The sequence below is a fragment of the Theobroma cacao genome, chromosome 6 (assembly GCF_053813885.1).
Source record: "Theobroma cacao isolate CCN51 chromosome 6, ASM5381388v1, whole genome shotgun sequence".
NCBI lineage: Eukaryota > Viridiplantae > Streptophyta > Magnoliopsida > Malvales > Malvaceae > Theobroma > Theobroma cacao.
Genome location: NC_142644.1, coordinates 16,442,417 through 16,458,832, shown reverse-complemented (window position 1 = coordinate 16,458,832; position 16,416 = coordinate 16,442,417).

Below are 16,416 nucleotides of genomic sequence, written 5' to 3'. Positions count from 1 at the left end.
AAAAAAAATCATACGTACTATAATATAGATAACCGAGATATGAAATTTACTTTACAGAGACTCATGGGCCCACAAGGAATAAAAGTGCACAAAGGCAATAAACCTACAGTTTTTGGAGTAGTAAAGCCGACTATAATCCCTGACGATATCTGCTATCCACAAGCTACCTCGGGCTTGAAATGGTTGAAAAGGAGGGTGGTGAGATTATAAAATCTCAGTGAGTAAACAGATACCATCTAAACCATCTAAAGTCGAGTAAATGGAGACAATTAAAATAAGTCATCATACTGTAATTTCATTACCTTTCAACTCATTTCAACAAAATAAAATCAATTCATATAAATCGAGTAATCAACATGGCTTATGAATTTCTTAAAACTTTGGCTCGTGCCAAAATTCATACTTGGTGATACCTTGCGTCGGGCATCCAACCGAGTCTGCCAAGGCTGTTAAAAAGTTATGTACGCATAATCATGTTTTTATTTAGAAAACATAGCCGTTCCTTGGAGTTGGCTGAGTTCTCCCTCATGTGGTGGTTTAGCGTGAAGTGAACCCTAAACTTTACCCCAGGAGATACCCTACGCGCCTCTCCAATTGAGGTAAGAATATAATGGAGTTTATCGTACCCCTTTAAAAGGCTGGTCCACAGAAACCCCCTACTGCAGTGACTAATTAATATATAATCCACTAATTTAATAAAATTTGCAATAGCATGACATGCAATTATTTTATTTTACAGCCTCTCAAGGCAAATCAACAATTCATACATTTCTAGCACATTTGCCAATTCAACCATTCATGCCAATATTATCATAAGCCAATCAGTTAGAAACATAAATTCACAATACATCAAATGGTCTCTAATTACTGTATTTTCAAAGCCATCATTAAATTTCAAGACAATTTATAAAATCATTTCATTTAATCACATTTTGTTTATAAAACCAAAAATTTATCATTTAACCTCATTTTACATAAAATCACAAAATCGAATAAAAATCACTTTAGATAATTACGACGATAGTAAGGTTACTCACTGTACTAGGAGTTCGATATACTCCTATTCTCAGTCTTTGGGCATAATCTCTTTAGCCTTGTTAGAGGGCTCACCACCTATACATCATACGTGACACAAATTTCAATAAATTGTGTCAATTCATCATAAACTATTTCAGGCTCTATAAATCTATATGAATGCACGAACTGTGATGCAAAATGTCAGAATAGTCGCTTAAATACGGTATTCAACCTAATTTGCACTATTCTCGGTGTAAATGGGCTAAAACCTCCAATTTAACTCCAAATCGATTTCTTTCACTTTCTACACTCCAATTATACTTAAAATACCTCAATGACTATGAATATGATTCAATTTATCAGTCCGAACCATAAATCGCACATGTTTATACATTAGGTAAAAATTCAGATTTTCATGCCAAAATTTCCCATTAAATTTCTAGCCTCACCAATCATTAAATACCACCAAAATATCATGAAATATCATCAATTTCTGCCTCAATATCCTCCCTAGAAAATTCAGCCTCTTGTGGGTTTGTGAAGAACAAAATGATTCCTTGCTAGATTTTCATACTTTCCATTACCAGATAACCAAAAACACTTAATTAGCTTGAAATCTAGCAAAATCAATGCTCAAAACCTCTCCTCTCAAATTCGGCTAGCATGGTTTCATCATGCAAACTTGAGTTCTAAGCATGAAAAATGAAAAAGAAAGTATGGGTAGTATAAATCACAAGATAAAATCACAAAATTTTACCTTTATTAGCTTAATCCCTTGAAATCCCACGCTTTTTCTTCAATTTTCCCACCTAGGGTTTGTGTTCTTTCCTTTCCTCTTCACTTCATGCTTTGACCGGCCATATGGTTGAGACTAAGAGAGTTTTAAATAGATTTTACAAGGAAATTCTAGAATAATCCAAGCTTGACACATGGCATGTTTCCATTAGTCCATGTGTAATACTTATCCATTAAGCAATCTCTCTCCACCACATAAAATGTTTTAATTATCCACAATGTAAAATGTTAATGGCTGAAATCCATGTGCATGACAAGTGTTAGGTGGTGCAAAATTCCAAAATTCCAACTTTGCCCCCGGTAAACTCGTAAAATTACCGTTTTACCCTTGAGACTCGAAAAATGTCAGATTTTAAATTTTTCACATCTCAAACTCAAATCATACTCCAATGAGTTAAATGTGATCAAAATCTTTTCTAAAAATTCCTATTTTATCCTCGAGTGACAAAATTACCATTTTGCCCCTAGAACATGAAAATTCCAAATTGACTCTAATTGAGTCCTCATACTCCAAATCATCATTTTAAGTCATTTCGGGGTTTTAAAATTCTCAATTTCATGTTAAGATCTCTATTTAGACTAGTTCGAGGCTTAATTCATCTTAATAGTACCATTTGGTACAATATCGACTTTTGACGATTTTTCGGGGCTTTCCAAGTATGCAAGCATATTGTTAATCACATGAAGGATATGGCAAGTACTTTATAAGGTCGGGCTTGATAGCACTACCCCCCTTAAAATAAAATTTTGACCTCAAAATTTCATTTACTGAACTTAAAGAAAAGATGGGGGTATTGTCTTCTCATCTAATGCTCGACTTCTTATGTCCTCTTTTTTATAGGGAATTTCAATTTGTTCACCTCATTTACCTCCAATTCAACTTGAGTACTTCACTTATGTCTATTATTATCCTTTAAAATTATATCAACAGTAACATTCACAATCATGATCTCTTATATCAAGACACCAAGCTTGTTCCATTACTATCATTAAACTTGAACCATAACTCCATCTCAATGATACCAATTTCGATCGCACTTTATACTTATTTAGGTATACCAATCACTATCTTATTACTTCATTCCATATCAAATTTCTTGACTTTCATTCATTTTTCCTATCCTCATACACAATTATGTAGTTTACAGTATCATTAACACGCCATACTCATTCTTGTACATATCCTCAGCGTTAGGGAAGATTAATGGCTTCAATTATTTCCACATACTTCATGTTTACCTTGCATTTAGGAAATTTTAATCTTTTTAATCCTATTAATTCATCTCATAAGGCTTAATCGCACTATAGATTACATTCCCTTAACTATTTCTCCAAAATTCCTTAAGTCGCCATAAATCGACTTTTGATAAGATTCTTGATCGTTACTTTATCTATACAACTCATCAAATATATTGAGTTTATATCTTGAACCACTAAAACCATTCTTCATTTTAGTTGGGTACATCACTAACTCCACACATACATATACACGCATATTCAAATGTCCATATTCCTCATTATGTATGTGGGTTTCTGTTTTCAATTGCCTTCAGACTAATTTCTCTTTGTTCATTCCCATCCATAACCAAGATTCAGTAGAATAATCTTCATAATTCATACAAATTCTCATCATGCCTGTGCATAGTTCCACATCATTTACATACTTATACTATCTTTTTATCATTTCCAATTGTATGCTTAAGTTTCCTTATGCTATATATCATTGCATCACAATGTCATCTCTATTGAATTATAATCTATTATGCGTGTATGCTTTATAATCCCATTGATGCCTCAAAGATTTATCTTAACTTGATCATTGCATCTTATGCAATACCACAATTCCTAAGAGTAATCCTTTTTCCTCGATTATCCTTCATGCCTCTACATTACCTTGTATCCTCATTGCATTCCGATATTGATTTGTCACTTAAAACTCAGACTTATTTGAATCATGTATGCCTCAAGCATTTCGAATTCCAATTTCCATAATATATTCGGAAAGTTTCATTATCCAACTGCATTATCAAGGTTAACTTCAATCATCTTTTGTTCCACTCTTTCATACGAATATAACATCATTCTTCCTTAACCAATTTACAAATTGTACTTGAAATTGCAAGACTTAAAACTAGATTCTCCTTAAGTACTTTTCATAATACTAATATCACTCTCAGCTTATAGCTTCCTTTTTATAACCACATAACTTAGTGTTTTCTTTCACGAGATCCATGGTAGAACTTCTCTTGAGTATTTCCTTGGGGATTTCTATCTTAAACTTATGTCTCACACCATGTGATCACTTAACCCGTAACTTAACCATTTATGTGGCATCCTCTTCGGGGCCCACTCTAAGGTATTGTTATGTCTGGATCCCCATCACTTGACTTACTCGCTTCCGTCTCGCCTAAGGGCGACACGACAGGCCTTGCAGGACCTTATCGCCAAGTTTCGAACCCTAGACTTTTTGCTCCCCCCGAAGGGAATGCCTTTAACCATTTAAGCTTTAACTCATTCATATCGAAACCTTCCAAAACCTTAAAACTCCAATTAACAAAACTTAGAATCAAGTTCAATGACTTTAGGTCAACTCGTAAATTCAACTTCACATCTGTCTCATTTTATTCATGCGTCCTAGACATGAAGTGTTCTTAGCACCGCGGCATGGTGGCGTTGGAGTTTACTTAATCAATGTTATTCATCTATATTTAAGGTTACTACACTAATCATTCTCAACTGTTTGGTTTCCCTTCAAGCTTACGTCACAATTTCCATAACCATTTATATCCTCTTGTGCTTATCACATATAATCGGTAAAATAGATATTTTCAAATCCATCTCACCCTATGACACTTGTCAACAATTAATAAATCCCACTTTAGAATACTTTTTCCATATTGTATAGTAACTTCACCATATAGTATCACAGCACTATGTTCCTCCATTCTACTATCATGCATACTCCACAGAATTTAATTAGAAAATTTATGTACCTTAACTAATGCTAATTCCATTTAATCATATCTTAAATACTCCAAACTTGTAAATTACAACTCCAAGTGTATGTCCATATATTGATAATCTTTATATATTTCATGATCATGAAAATTACAACTTACAAACTAGCTTTCTATCATATGCACACTATTAGAACATTAATTTCAACATGTTTAATTCTCCTTTGGTGATATGTTAAGATCATTCCTGGATACATTTCCATATTAAAATTGATATGCCTTTACCATAGCATTTAATGCAAATTTGATGAAGGAATTGTCTCCAAATAACTCTTAAATACATAATTATCAAATTGTACACCACTAAATGTTAAGATCTTGACTTTATTCATCAATAACCAATCACATTTATTAAGTGAATAATTTACTTAGTTATTACACCTTACCTTTACAATCATAAGAACAAAGTTGTCCTAAACTTAGGATGCAAAAGTTCTCTCTCTTAGAGTATATCGAAAGATCAACATTCTCTAAATTCCTTACTCTAGGGAGATCGCTTCAAGACTGATCATTCGTATCATAGGCCACACTTTGAACCGAATAAACTTTTAAATTGATCTTTCAAGTAATTCATATATCAGTCTCAATTATAGAACTTCATATGGCATATAGACTAGATTCGACATTTTCAAGTCATTTAACCTCAAGCTACCAATTCCACATCTAGTCCTTTAATCCCTTGGCTCCCCCTACTATGCATAGCAAAGTTCAAGCTCATCCTTAGAGAAAATTTGTTTACTAACTTCTTACTTCATGACCACACATCAATTATAGTAATCATTGATACTAACTCTCTAGTTAATTCATGTGCTTATATTCATGAACTATAATAGGTCCAATCAATTCTTGAAATCTCACAATCGCTTAATTAAAATCAACATTAATTCCCTCTAAGTTGCTGTACCTATTCAACACATATTCACATATAAAATATTTCAAAATTCCAACATCACTTTTATATGGGCATAACAAGCTCAATTAACATAGCATTCTTATCTTCATGCACATAAGTATGGGTTTACTCTTACCTCAATGCTTAATTTATACACTCCAAGTGAATTACAACCATCACTATTCATTCTAATCAAAGTGCGCCCCTTATTACCATTATCACACGTGCTTTTTTATATTAACCCCAATAGAACCCATAGTCCCTAAATCTTTTTTTTTAATTGACAACCATGAATTCAATTATAACTCTACCAATTGAATAAATTATCACGGCCTATTAGTCCAACTCCAAATTTCTTCATCCTTAATCGGAGGGATATATCATTTCATTAATCTTTCATTAGGAGCATTCGTTTTAAGATCTCTCTAACACTGGCTCGTGTCACCGGTGGCATCTTAAACCCGAACAACGACCCTACTTATGACCTTTGCATGACATTAACAAGGAAGTGGATTATTGGGAACAGGAGTTCATATAGCTCTTTGTCTATGACTTATGCTCCCATAAGATCTATAAGAAGAAACAAAACGAGTCTAAACAACTCCAAATTCTATATGCAGATGCACGTATTCTATTCTATTAAACCTAACTTAACTTAACTTAACTTAGGCCACACTGACATTGTAATTTTTTTTAAAATGACTTTAAAACCAAAAACTCTGTGCTCTGATCTTTAAAACCAAAAGCTCTAATACCAATTAAATTGTCACGACCTGGTACTCCCTTCAATCCCGTGATAACCGTTGCGACGTCCCGGTAGACATTCGTTACCCGGAGTGCCAACCGGAATCCCGCAAGGCTTTAGTACCATTTTTCTCATCTCCCTTGTGAGTAATCATCGCAAAACCTCGTTTTTAAAGAATTTTAAACTTTTTCCCCTTCAAAATCGTAAAAAAATAATTTTCACCTCATAGGGGCGTTTTCGTCATTTTTCCTCAAAATTTTTCTAACCCGACTAAATATGTAGTAGATGAGTGGAAAACACATATTTCATGATTTAAAATAAATTTAGGTATCTAAAACATTAATAAAAATGATATTGTAACTATTTTAATAAAATAAAAATATTCAATAAAATATTCTAATTTATTGTAAAACAATTTTTATTGTCATTGGTAAAAAATTTTTGGTAATGTAAAAGCTAAAAAAAATTCATACGTATTATAATACAGATAACCAGGATATGAAATTTACTTTACAGTGACTCGTGGGCCCACAAGGAACAAAAGTGCACAAAGGCAGTAAACCTACAGTTTTTGGAGTAGTAAAGTTGACTATAATCCCTGACAATATCTGTTATCCACAGGCTACCTCAAGCCTGAAATGGTTGAAAAGAAGGGTGGTGAGATTATAAAATCCCAGTGAGTAAACAGATACCATCTAAACCATCTAAAGTAGAGTAAATGGAGACAATTAAAATAAGTCATCATACTGTAATTTCATTACCTTTCAACTCATTTCAACCAAATAAAATTAATTCATATAAATTGAGTAATCAACATGGCTTATGAATTTCTTAAAACTTTGGCTCGTGTCAAAACTCGTACTCGGTGATACCTTGCGCCGGGCATCCAATCGAGTCCGCCAAGGCTGTTAAAAAGTTATGTACGCATAATTAATTTTTATTTAGAAAACATAGTCGTTCCTTGGAGTTGGCTGAGTTCTCCCTCACGTGGTGGTTTAGCGTGATGTAAACCCTAAACTTTACCCCAAAAGATACCCTACGCGCCTCTTCGATTGAGGTAAGAATATAATGGGGTTTACCGTACCTTTCTAAAAAGCTGGTCCACATAAACCTTCTACTATAGTGACTAATTAATATATAATCCACCAATTTTATAAAACTTGCAATAGCATGACATGGCAATTATTTTATTTTACAACCTCTCAAGGCAAATCAACAATTCATACATTTTCAGCACATTTTCCAATTCAACCATTCATTCCAATATTATCATAAGCCAATCAAATAGAAACATAAATTCACAACACATCAAATGGTCTCCAATTACTCTATTTTCAAAGCCATCGTTAAATTTCAAGACAATTTATAAAATCATTTCATTTAATCACTGTCAAGACTGACCATATAAAATACTTGCCATGTCATTCATATGATTGACAATATGCTTGCATACTTGGAAAGCTCCGAAAGAAAAATCGTTAAAAGATGACAATGTACCAAATGGTACAATTAAGTTAATTTAAGCCTCGAACTAGATCAAATGGAGAATTTAAAATGAAATTAAGAATATTAAAGTCCCAGAATGGTTTAATATGGTGATTTGTAGTTCGAGGATCAATTTGGAGTCAAATCGAAATTTTCATATCTAGGGGTAAAATGGTCATTTGCCACTTAGGGACACAATGGGAATTTTTAGAAAAGATTTGTTAGCCCATTTGACTTATTGGAGTATAATTTGAGGGTTTGGTAGTGAAAAAGTTTAATTCTGATGATTTCTAGAGCGTAAGGGCAAAAAAGTACTTTTACCACCCGCGGACAAAATTTGAGATTTTGAGAGAATTTAGATCAAATTTGACAAGTTGGAGAATGGTATGAGTATAAGGGATGAAAAGTATGTCTATGGGCAATTTTTCAGTTTTTGGGGCAAAAATGTAATTTTTGACTTTTACAGGGACAAAAGTGTAAATTTTAAAAAATTACTCCACCAAGACTTTGGATAAGTCTGAGAATTTTATCTAAGCTGTGGATATGTGGGACAAGTGTATGGTGAAAATTTGGAAACAAATGGATGGCTAGAAGTTAAGGAATTAATAAAACAAAAAAAATAATAAAGTAATATTATATTATTTTAGCCTCTAAAAAGGTCAAAATTTCCAGAATTTTCATCTTCATCAAGCCGTCCAAACCAGGAGAGAAAAGGGGGAAAAGAAATAAGAACCCTAGTTGAAAAATTTGAGTAAAATCAAGAGAAATCAAGAAATCAAGCATTAAAAAGGTAAATTTCATTGATTTTCCTTGTGATTTTCACTACCCATGCATTTTTTTCTCATTTCCATGCAAAATTAGAAAGTGGGTATGGACACCCATGCTTGCCAAACCTTCATGGATGAGTTTTGAGCTTGAGTTTTGGTTAATTTTAATTGAATTAAGTGATTTTAGTTAGGTTATATTAAAATATAGCAAAAATAAGCTAGAGAAATAATTTTCTCCCATTGAAACCCACTATGCCGAATTTTCTAGGGGAATATTGGCTGCTGATCTTGATGTTTATTTGAGGAATTATGATGAATAATGATGAATTATGAGCCTAGAAAAATAATGGAAATTTTCGGAGCAAAAATATGAATTTTTACCCACTAAGGGTATTTTCGTAATTTACTATCGAGACTGATAATTTGCACCACACTGAGGGACATTAAGTCAATTTGGGTGCAATTGATGTATAGAAACTGAAAAAAAATAATTTGGAGTTTAAATGGACGCGTATATCGATTTATCAGGTAAAAGATCGAAATAGGCTAACACCGCATTTAGGCAAAATTTAGACATTTTGCACTTCATATCATGCATCAGTAGTCTAAATTAGTTTAATTTCAATTTAGTACCAATGTGGTAAATTTCTCGATTTTGTACTATGCCAACGTGGCGAATCCTTTAGCAAGGGCAAAGAAATCGTACCCGAGGAGTAATAGATGGAGTACCCAAATTTAGTTTTCGAAAACAGTGAGTAACCTTACCATCATTTTAATTATCTAAAGTATGTTTTTATTCAATTTTGGTGAATTTTATGAAAATGAGTTCAAATGGTAAATTTTTATGTTTTGTAAACAAAATGAGTTTAAATGAAAATATTTTATAAATTATCTTGAAACGAAAAAACGATTTTGAAAATAGAGTAATTGGAGACCACTTGTTATAAATTAAATTTATTATTTGAATCGAATGGCTTATGACAGTATTTGCATAAATGGCTGAATTGATATTTGTGTTGAAATATATAAGATATATATTTAGCCTTGAAAGGCTGTGAATTGCAATAATAGCCATATCATGTTATCGAATTTTATTGTATGGTGGGTTTGACCTGCTGCAGTGGGTTGGGTTCTATAGACTAGCCTATTAGAGGGGCACGGAATCTTGTTATATTTTTACCTCAGTTGGAGAGGTGAGTAAGGTAACTCCCGAGATATAACTTTTAGAGTTCACTTCGCGCCAAACCAACACGTGAAGGGGAACTCGACCAACGCCAAGGAACGGCTATGTTTTCAAAATAAAAACATGACTTTCTAATAGCCTTGGCGGACTCAGTTGGGATAGCCCTCAGCCAAGGTATCCCAAATAACTGAGTATGATAATAATTTTTGGCATGAGCCAAGCTTTTTAAGAAATTCATAAGCCATACTGATTACTTGCTTTAAATAAATTGATTTCATTGGTTGAAATAAGTTGAAAGATGATAAATTACAATTTGATGAAATATTTTAATAGTCTCATTTTACTCGACTTTACATATTTTGAGTGATGTTTGTTTACTCACTGGGATTTTATAATCTCACCACCCTCATTTCCACCCATTTTAGGCTCAAAATAGATTGTAGATAACTGATATCGACAAGGATTACAGTTGAACTTGCCACATCCAAAAACTGTAGGTTCATTTCTTTTGATACTTTTGGTCATTCGTGGGCCCACGTGTCACTGTAAATTAAATTCTATACTTGGGTTATCTGCATTACTATATGTAGGAATTTATTTTTCTTTTATGCTGTAAAAATTATATATGCAGTGTTCTTAAAATATTGTTTTATATGGAAATTGAATATTTTATTTAATATTTTTATTTTATTCTAATAGTCATAATTTCACATTAAACGAATGTTTTAGACATCCAAAATTATTTTTGATTATGAAATATGTGTTTTCCACTTACATACTATACTTTTAACTGATTTTAAGATTTTTGGGATAAATGACCAAAATACCCCTGTGAGACGAAAATTATTATTTTAGTTGTTTAAGTTGGAAACAGTTTAAAATCTTTTAGAATGTGGTATTTGGCAACAGTTACCCACAGAGGAAATGAGAAGCTGAGATTAAAGTCTTGCGGGGTTCCGGTTGACATTCCGGGTAATGAATGTTGATTGAGACGTCGTGGCGGTTGTCACGGGCTCGATGAGAGTTCCGAGTCGTGACAATCACATTTTTTTTATAAAACCAAAAATTTATCATTTAACCTCATTTTCCATAAAATCACAAAATCGGATAAAAATCACTTTAGATAATTAAGACGATAGTAAGGTTACTCACTGTACTAGGAAATCGATATACTCCTATTCCTGGTCTTTGGGCACAATCTCTTTACCTTTTTTAGAGGGCTCACCACCTATACATCATACGTGACACGAATTTCAATAAATTGTGTCAATTTATCATAAACTGTTTCAGGCCCTATAAATCTATATGAATGCATGAAATGTGATGCAAAATGTTTGAATACCCGTTTAAATACGGTATTCGACCTAATTCGCTCTATTCTAGGTGTAATTGGCTAAAACCTTCGATTTAACTCCAAATCAATTTCTTTCACTTTCTACAGTCTAATTATACTTAAAATACCTCAATGACTGTGAATATAATTCAATTTATCAGTCCGAACCATAAATCGCACATGTCTATACATTAGGTAAAACTTTAGATTTTCATGCAAAAATTTCCAATTAAATTTCCAATCGCACATGTCTAGGTGTTGGGCCCTCTAACAAGGGTTAATAGATTGTGCCCAAAGACCGAGAATAAGAGTATATCGAACTCCTAGTATAGTGAGTAACCTTACTATCGTCTTAATTATCTAAAGTGGTTTTTATCCGATTTTATGATTTTATGAAAAATGAGTTTAAATGGTAAATCTTTATGTTTTATAAAGAAAATGTGTTTAAACGAAATGATTTTATAAATTGTGTTGAAATTTAATGATGGCTTTGAAAATAGAGTAATTGGAGACCATTTGATGTATTGTGAATTTATGTTTTAATTGATTGGCTTATGATAATATTGGCATGAATGGTTGAATTGGCAAATGTGCTAAAAATGCATGAATTGTTGATTTGCCTTGAAAGGCTGTAACATAAAATAATTACCATATCATGCTATTGCAAATTTTATTGTATGGTGGGTTTAACCTGCTGCAAGAGGCGGGTTTTCTATTGACCAGCCTATTAGAGGGGCATGGAATCCCGTTTATTTTACCTCGGTTGGAGAGGTGAGTAGGGTAACTTCCGAGGTATAACTTTTAGAATTCACTTCAGGCCAAACCACCATGTGAGGGGGAACTCAACCAACGTCAAGGAACAGCTATGTTTTCAAAATAAAAACATGATTTATGCGTACATAACTTTTTAATAGCCTTGGCGGACTCAGTTTGGGATAGCCTTCAGCCAAAGTATCCCTGATAAATGAGTATGAGAATGATTTTTTTGGCACGAGCCAAATTTTTCAAAAATTCAGTAGCCATGTTGATTACTCGATTTATATGAATTGATTTTATTTGGTTGAAATGAGTTGAAAGGTAATGAAATTACAGTATGATGACTTATTTTAATTGTCTCCATTTTCTTGACTTTAGATGGTTTAGATGGTATCTGTTTATTCACTAAGATTTTATAATCTAACCACCTTCCTTTTCAACCATTTTAGGCTTGAGGTAGCCTGTGGATAGTAGAAATCGTCAAGGATTATAGTCGGCTTTACTACTCCAAAAACTGTAGGTTTACTGCCTTTGTGCACTTTTGTTCCTTGTGGGCCCACGAGTCACTGTAAAGTAAATTTCATATCCCGGTTATTTGTATTATAGTACGTATGAATTTATTTAGCTTTTACATTACAAAAATTATTTACCAATGACTCTATAAATATTGTTTTACAAGAAATTAGCACATTTTATTGAATATTTTTATTTTATTCAAATAGTTGCAATATCATTTTTAATAAATGTTTTAGACACCCAAATTTATTTTAAATCATAAAATATGTGTTTTCCACTCATTTACTACATTTTTAGTAGGGTCGAAAAATTTTGAGAAAAAATGATAAAAATGCCCCTGTGAGGCGAAAATTATTTTTCTATGGTTTTGAAGGGGAAAAAGCTTAAAATTCTTTAAAAACGAGGTTTGGTGATGATTACTCACAAGGGAGATGAGAAAAATGGTACTAAAGCCTTGCGGGGTTCCGGTTGGCACTTCGGGTAACGAATGTCTACCGGGACTTCGCGGCGTTTGTCACGGGCTCAAGGGGAGTAACGGGTTGTGACAATTCGAGTGGTATCAGAGCTTTTGATTTTAAAGATCAGAGCTTTTGAGTTAAAAGTTGTTTTAAAATTTACAATGTCAGTGTGGCTCAAGTTAAGTTAAGTTAAGTTAGGTTTGATAGAATAGAATACGTGCATCTGCATACAAAATTTGGAGTTGTTTAGACTCGTTCTGTTTCTTCTTATAGATCTTATGGGAGCATAAGTCATAGACAGGGAGCTATATGAACTCTTGTTCCTTGTAATCCACTTCCTTGTTAATGTCATGCAAAGGTCGTAAGTAGGGCCATTGTCCGAGTTTAAAATGCCACCCGTGACACGAGCCAGTGTTAGAGAGATCTTAAAACGAATGCTCCTAACGAAAGACTAATGAAATGATATATCCCTATGATTAAGGATAGAGAAATTTAGAGTTGGACTAATAGGCCGTGATAATTTATTCATTTGGTGGAGTTATAATTGAACTCATGGTTGTCAATTAGAAAAATATTTGGGGACTACGGATTGTATTGGGGTTAATATAAAGGAGCATTTGTGATAATGGTAATAAGGGGCGCACTTTTATTAGAATGAATAATGATGGTTGTAATTCACTTGCAGTGTATAAATTAAGCATTGAGGTAAGAGTAAACATGTACTTATGTGCGCAAAGATAGAACACTATGTTAATTGAGCTTGTTATGCCCATATAAAAGTGGTGTTAGGATTTTGAAATATTTTATATGTGAATATGTGTTGAATAGGTATAGCAGCTTAGAGGGAACTGGTGTTGATTTCAATTAAGCGATTGTGAGATTTCAAGAATTGATTGGACCTAATATAGTTCATGGATATAAGCACGTGAATTAACTTTAGAGTGAGTATCAATGATTACTAGAATTGATGTGTGGTCATGAAGTAAGAAGTTAGTAAACAAATCTGCTCTAAGGATGAGCTTGAACTTTGCTATGCATAGCAAAAGGGAGCCAAAGGATTAAAGGACTAGATGTAGAATTGGTAGCTTGAGGTTAAATGACTTGGAAATGTCGAATCTAGTCTAAGTGCCATATGAAGTTCTATAATTGAGACTAATATACGAATTACTTGAAAGATCAATCTAAAAGTTTATTCAGTTCAAAGTGTGGCCTATGATATGAATGATCGGTTTTGAAGGTGATCTCCCTAGAGTAAGGAATTTAGAGAATGTTGATGTTTGGATATATTCTAAGAGAGAGAACTTCTGCATCCTAAGTTTAGGACAATTTTGATCTTATGATCGCAAAGGCAAGATGTAATAACTAAGTAAATTATTCACTTAATGAAAGTGATTGGTTGTTGATGAATAAAGTCAAGATCTTAACATTTAATGGCATACAATTTGATAATTATGTATTTAAGAGTTATTTGGAGACAATTCCTTCATCAAATTTGCACTAAATGCTATGGTAAAGGCATATCAATGTTAATATGGAAATGTATCGAAGAATGATCTTAACATATCACCCATGGAGAATTAAACATGTTGAAATTAATGTTCTAATAGTGTGCATATGATAGAAAGCTAGTTTGTAAGTTGTAGTTTTCATGATCATGAAATATAAGGAGATTATCAAAATGTAGGCATACACTTGGAGTTATACATCTTGTGATCCCCATGCATCATAGGGAAGGAGATATTCCATAGGGGAGCTTACTCTAATTTATGGTTACATGACAATAGGTTTGACATGAAATTGAGAGTGCCTTGGCATAAATGTATAATGCAGTGTGAAAGGTTAAAAAGCCACATATACTTCAACAAAGCCAATAACATGAAGGAGGGGGAGATATGGATGTTGATAGGCTGAGTATAAGGACTTAAGGATAATTAATGCAATTTTATTAAGTTAGATGGTATGATCCGAATTAAGAACATGGATGCCTTGGGAGATTTTGAAATAATGTCCAGTGGGGTTAGTGAGCTAAAGTGTTATCGGGCATGCAATGAACGACTAAATTTATGAGTGACTTTGAAGATAAGCCTTGGATTGTTTAAGTTCTCAATGGAACTTTATTAAAGGAAGCGTATGGAAAGGCATAAGAGAATATATTAGTTTGACTTACTATAAGAGGTCAAAAGTTTGATGGCCATGCGTGGCTTGTAAGTAACCCAGGAATGTATAGGTAAGTGTGCAAAGGAGCTATGATCGATAGATAAGGGTAGAACTTTAATGATGAGACAGTGTTCGCTGCGTTAAACCTTGAACTATAAAATATGGATATGTATCCACCTTATGAATACTCTGATGTGATAAATGCGAAAGACTTTTCGCAATGAGAAAACATTAAAGCTTAAGAAGCAAATGGCTATACAGTCAAGTTAGACTCATGACTGACATGTCACATAAGTATGAGGATGGGATACAAGCATAAGTATACTTGGAAATGGTGGTTTGAGGCAATGATTATCCTACTGTTTTATGGACCCGATGAGGTTCTGGTTTCGACATAATTGTAGACGCAAAACATAAATTGTGAAATGTACTTCCCCACAAGTTTCAATTTATTTTTAAGTAATTATCAAGGCAAAGTACTTCATAATGGTAGGCAAAGGTTGAATTGTGTTTCGAATGTTTAGAAAATGAGGGTGATACGGTTTGATTGAATGACATTATTATGTGTAAGGGAATAGAAATACGCTACAGGGATTGTAAAGATCTACTTAGAAAAGAAATGATGATTCGAAAATTCAAGTACTCATGTACAAGTAAGGGTTTTGTGATGAGATAAAACATAGGGTTGAATTATTCCAATATGAACTTTGACTATAAAAATTTGATTTATATAATACGTGTTGTTTGGGGATGATGCCAACTAGTGGTTAACTCTCATATGAGAATGGAATATGTGCAATCGAATTCATGTAATCGAAAGTGTGAAAATTTGCCTTGATTAGCATAAGCCCATGACTCAAAATGGATGATTATGGATTTAATCTTCTAAGGTAAAAAGGGCTGAAGGAAGTTGATACCAGAAATATCTTGATAAATGATACTTTGATTTTAAAGTGTACTTGAGAGGAGATAAATGTTTATTTTCATTTTCAAATTGATAAACTAATAAGGCCATGAGATCTAGTGTTTGGAGTAAAATTTGAGGAATCACAAGTTAGATATGTTTTTATGTGACGTATAACTAACAAGTTGGTTATGACCTAGGAATTATAAGGATTGATTAAGTCCATAAGGATACATCCAAAAGTAGGTTTATCTATTTAAATATATCGTGGTAATAGACGAGATCTACTTAATTTGTACTCGATCATGAAAGTACTGGAGTTTTCTTTTTGAGAATATGGTTAGTAATGGTTATCAAATTTGAATTATCTGTGATGTAAAATATATATATG